Source organism: Plectropomus leopardus, chromosome 9, assembly GCF_008729295.1.
Source record: "Plectropomus leopardus isolate mb chromosome 9, YSFRI_Pleo_2.0, whole genome shotgun sequence".
Classification (NCBI taxonomy): Eukaryota; Metazoa; Chordata; class Actinopteri; order Perciformes; family Serranidae; genus Plectropomus; species Plectropomus leopardus.
This window is the reverse complement of record NC_056471.1, coordinates 21,426,736-21,432,735: the sequence shown is the minus strand read 5'-3', so window position 1 is coordinate 21,432,735 and position 6,000 is coordinate 21,426,736.

Below are 6,000 nucleotides of genomic sequence, written 5' to 3'. Positions count from 1 at the left end.
CATAAACACAGAGACCTGCCTATGTTACTGGAGCTGCTGTGTTGGGAACACACCCTCGGGGACAGGAATAACAGGCCACTCCAGAGCATGAGGACATCTGAGACACAGTGGCACCAAACAAGCATGATGACTCTTTAACGTCTCCTTATCTCCATCCCTAATCCTCGGCCGCTTCACCGTCAGCTACTGTTTACACCAAGCACAAGTCAAGAGTAAAAGCAGAAAATGGACTTTCTTAATTCTGAATGACTTAAGTCCACTAGAAAGCCATTGAGGAAGGCCTCTAGTGTGGAGGGAGCCTCATATTGAATACGGATTGAAATTTACATGACAACTTAGGAAAAATGCTTTTTTATTACTCATTCATCCCCTAAATCACTTGGCTCCCCCGCTCCTTTCCTCTGCCTGAGCTATTAAATCACCATCTTGACCCTTCGACCTGGGGCCGCAACCATAAAGAGCCCCCTGTGGGTCAGAGGCCTGATTGTAACATTTGAATATGAAATGGACTTGGTTGGGCCTGGAAACAGCCCCATGCGCTGAGACACAGGCTGACCCCCAGGAGAGAGGCCTGCCTCAGCAGCCCCGGGCCCAGAGGCTCCCTTCTCCTCTCAGCGAGGATTTACTTGGACTTGAGGAGGAGGGAGAGGCAGAGAGAGAGGGCTGAAGTCGGGGGTGGAGGGTGAAGCGGGGTAGGGGTTGAGCGAGAGTGAGGGAGAGGAGAAAGAGAGAGGGCAGACATTTGAATAAGACAAGAAGCGATTGGTGTTTGCATGACAAAAGAGCCCGCCATCTCCCCTGATTGGTGTCACAGCGCGGCACTAAAGCCATGCAGACCCCCCCGGGGTGGGGTGATGTGTGGAGCACAGGCATGTTTATGCATCCAAGGTGTGATATTAGGGAGGGAGAGTGGGGGCCTGTCGTCAAGTTTCGGGTTAAGAAGTTTGTGCGCATATTCTTAAAAGAAGTTTGCATTATTCTGACCATAAATTTACAATTTTAATTGAAAATCAAGTCCAAAAAGTTTTTTTTTTTCTGTAAAGACTGCTTGAAACTTCTGAAGAAGCATTAAAAGGCCTTCTTTTCTATCAGTTATCATAACGCTGATCTCAACAACGTAATTGCCGAGATCTAGAAATATGTGGCATTGTTAAAAAAAATCCAAAAAGCCAAGAAACACAAGCATTCAGGGGTTTGGACAGTTTGTACTCCAGCCAAAAGTTAACCCAAACAATCTAAATCACTTGCTATTACAGAGGAAACCCAAAAGTGAGTTCACTCCAACTTATGGTAACAAACTGTCATTGCACAGAAAAACTGGGTGCACACAACTGTGAATAAGTATGATGGACAGTTTGGCTGATAATTTCTTTTATTTTCATTCATCTTTTATTTCAAAATAAGTTTGGGAGGGGGGGTACCAAAAAATGGAGGAGTGAAAAAAAGTCTTAAGGCCGTGACACACCAAGCCGACAGTCAGTCCACGGCCAACGCTGGGCCGACGGCAAGTGCCCGCTGCCCTCGTCGCCGCAGTTTGGCCCTGGTCTGCTTTTTTTCAGGCGATTCACCAAGTTGACCGGGTCTTTAGTCACTGCTGGTTCTCTGGTATCAGTTCGGTGTGTCCCGGCCATAAGGTGCACGGGGAAGGCAAAGAAGTCTACGGGCCCTGACACACCAGGCTGATGGTCGGTCGTTGGTCAATATTGGGCCATCGATGAGCGCCTCTCACCCTTGTTTTTGCTGTGTGTCCCACACTGTTTGCATTAGTTGGTCCCTGCCTGCTTTTTTTCTGGCCAATTCAGCAAGTTGAACTGGTATCAGACACTGGAGCCTGTCAGTGAAAAAAATCAGTAACTGGCAGTCCAGCTCAGCGCACGAGATGAGACACAGAAGTAAGAAAACAAACGGATAAAGTCAAGAGGGTATGAAATCAAAACAAACTTGATTCATTAAGTTTTTTTTTTTATCTACTAAGGTTTATAGCAGAAACCGTTCATAATTGTTTGTGTGATTGTTCACTAGCGCACAGTTAATATATTTTATCCTGTTGCTAATATGCTAACTGGCATCTTGAATCCAACTTGTTGGTCTTCTGGTTTCCCTTTTTGAATGACGAATACACACAGCTGCTATAGAGTTATTTCCTTTCATGCAGATGCAGAACACACATGTGGGGTGTCCATTAGCTGTAGTTTTTGCGGTGTGTTCAGGTGCAACTTTTTGGCCAAGATGCAGGTGAGGGATGCAACTGTCAACCATTGTCACCATTTATTATTAATTGGTGTCTGTTTGGTGTGTTTGGGCCTTTAAAGGGGGACAACCAAAAGTGATTTCACTCCAAATAATGGCAATAAATTCTACATTACACAGAAAAAAGTACTTTGGGGGGACAGTTTGGCTAATTCTGTTGATCTATTGTTTCCAAAATAAGTTTGGGTAGAGTCGAAGTTTCTGGAACAACTTTCACGGTAGGAGGGCAAGGAGGAAGGCAAAGAGCAACTTCCCAATAAATAATCCCAAATTAGCAAGGAATTAGTAAAAAGTTACAAGAAAATTACCTGAAAACTAGCACACAAAGAAGAAAAGAAAATGGTTTAAAAAAGAAAGAAAAGAAAAGGCTTTAAAAATGTAAATACTAAACTTTAAACATTTATTAATAATTCAATTATTATTTTCTGATAATTGTAACATTTTTCTCTCCCCTGTCTCTCTCTTTTGTCTTTTCTTCATTTTTCCTTTTCTCGTTGCCTTTTTAGCTATGTTTTAAAAACAAATCAAACCCATTTGCTCTGGTTTCAACATTTAAATGCTTGTGAACACAAAATGTCAATCCGGGTGTCAAAGGGTTAACTTGGTGAATAAACTTGTGGTATTAGCAATATAGAATGTCAAAATTTATGAAAATAAGGTGCTAAACAACGGTATTATCTTTTAAAAAAAACCAACTGTCTGATCTTGGATAAAATCAGCATCATCTCCACCTTTCTTTCTGAAAGTAAATACTGGGGTGCTGTCCCGTTCCTAATTATTCCAGAGAGGTGTGAAGACCAGCACCCTCTCCGTCCCCTGCTGGGCTGTCAGTGGAGTCGTCAGCTACTGCAGGTGGACCTCTGGCACCACCGAGTCCTGAACCATCCATCTCCCTCCTGCACCCACTCCTTCTTAACGTTTGATGGGAACAATGACAAAACAAGAGCAGAGATGAGAGAGGATCATATGAGTAGGCAAATCCAGGGTGCTATGAAGGGGATTTCACAGCTCAATAAGTTTGGACAATTTGTTTACAATCCCCATTATTACAGGCCCCTTGGGAGTAGGTGTATATAAATATTGATGCATTTGAGATATGAGCAGATTAGCTGGGAGTTTAGTCCACGCAGGAGAATGATGCAAAAAAAAAGTGCCTTTAAGTGCGAGAAGACGTACCACAGGGGGTCAAAAAAAGAGGGATAAGGATGAAGGAAGTGCGAGTGAGAGTTAGGGAGGTCACACACTCTAAGTCGCGCACACAGTGCACACAAGACACACACACACACACACACACTGACCCCCTGCAGACAAAGCCTCCACAGGATCATCTGGGCAGTGCTGCTGGCCCTCAGGGACACACCTCAAAGAGAGATGGCCTGACTAACTCTCCATGGCAACTAATCAATAAGTGACAGAGTCAGTCAGGACTGACCCGTAGCCCAGTGTGCTCCACCTCCCCCCATGTTCCCAGGGTTACACTCCCATAAACCACACACATATACATATAGACGGGGCTACACTAAAACAAAGTGCCCCCAACCTGACCAGGAAAATAAATCTTTCCTCTACTTTGGGTGCATTTGATCATTTTTTCTACACATGCTTTTGCCTCAGAGTGTGTTTTTATGGTGACGGTGCACACACATGTGGGCGCAGGTTACTCTATGGCCACAGCTCCTGACAATAGCAATATGATCAGACCACACCGCCATTGTGTATCTGTCAATCTGTGTTCCTTCTCACTGTCCTCAGCAAACACTAATCAATATCTGTGGCCTAGATGAGAGGCCTAATCTTCCCCCTTGTCACTCCCTTAAGTCTTTGTCCCCCCCGACTTTGCATTGTCTTGAAGCAGTCCCATATTTCGGCTGTCCCTAGGCATAGTATATACATCAGCACACATACACTTGGCCCAATTTTTTAAGGCTTACAAGACAGGTCAGAAGTGGGGTCAGAACTCTAGTTTGGTGAATTAAAAGCAACGCTACATGCTCCAGTGTTCATAGACAAAGTGATGGGTTTTTCAGAAAGGGACCAGCTGCAGCAGACACACTTTTACACACTAGAGTGTGGTGCCCCAGGAGCCAAATCACCCCACAAAATGTTGTCACTGTACATTTCTGCAAACAAAGGATATGTTACTTTTGCAAGTTACTATGTAGCTGACATGCTGAAAGTGAACACTATGGTTAACATATGGTTAGGTTTAGGCAGAGAAAAACTTGGTTATGTTAGATAAAGGTCATGTTTTAGCTTAAAATACCTAGTTTTGGGTGAAGAATCCCCACTGGAAACACAGCAATGTCTCTGTAAAAATAAACAATTTTCATGGCATCCTCAAGCCTCTTCATCCTCAATAAAAAACAAAAGTCAGAGAGACAGCACACACCAACAGGCCTCTACAAAACATCCATGTTTTGGGGCTGAAAGGCTGCTGTAAAAATGACTACCCGTTGCAAAAAATATCCAAGATTAAGCTAAAAAGCTGCTGGAAACACAATGATAGGTCCCATGAAAACTCACATTTTTGAGTGCTAAAAAGCCAGTGGAAAAACAGGTACAGGCCCCTAGAAAACGACCATGTTCGGGAGCTAAAAAGCCGCCGAAAAAACAGCAATGGGTCCCTAAAAAGCACCACAATTGTGTACTGAAAACCTGCTAGGAAGACAGCTAGGGGTCACTAAAAAACATCCCTGTTTAGAGGCTAAAAAGCCTCTGGAAACATAGTTATGGGTTGCTAAAAAACATCTATGTTTGGGGCTAAAAATCCGCTGGAAAAACAGCTACGGTTTGCTTAAAAACACCCACATTTGAGGGCAAAAAAGCTACTGGAAACAGTAATGTTTCCCTAAAAATAACTGGTTTTGTTGTTTGTTGGTCTCATACAGCGGCCTGCAGCTTGGCAGGAATCTCTCCTATGTGACACGGCATCCAACATCCCCTCCACCTCCCGATGACATTATCAACTTATATATTATGTCTCGTCAGAAACGTTGATGTGACATGTATGAAGCGTGCAAATGTATTGATTTGTGTTTGCGGAAACGTGCTGAACATTTTCTTCTGGTGACTGTACTGAGCTTCCCTTCGTGCACATCAGAAGCAACCGTTTGTATGTAATTGCCCTTACAGGTTATTCAGGAAGAGGCCTCTTAATCCAGTTTCATTCCTGGTTGTGTGCTCCTGTATATGTGTGCGGGTGGTTTTACACATCTTCCTCCAACCGCAATTACAAGCGACAACAAGTTCAAGTAAACCTCAGTAGTCGAACAAAAACGTCAAAAGGATCCGTGTCTGAAAAAACTCTCTTAAACATACAACCCAGGCGGCGGAAAAAACAGAATACTCCCATTTCAGCTGTTCGTGTGATTTGTATTTGTTTTGTTTGGGACAAAAGAGGCGGTAATCCTGTCTTATATTTGACAAGTCTCATATTCACACACACCTGCTGGGACAAAGTAAACACACCTTCAGAATCAGACACCTTAATGGATGACCCTCGCATTAAAACCTAAGTCAGGATAAACCCCAAAGTAGGCATGTTGACATGACAGACATGCCCATTCCGGATATGAATGATGAGAAGTCGCCACATCATAGCCAACGCAACATGTACAGTGTATACAATCTGTACATAGGTCGAAAAACATCGTGGCCACGGTGCTTGGTGATTTCTCTTCTCCTCTGTTTTGAGGATTTCACATGCATTTTTGGTGGATCCCTGATTTTTAAAAGGTTCAAGTTAGAATG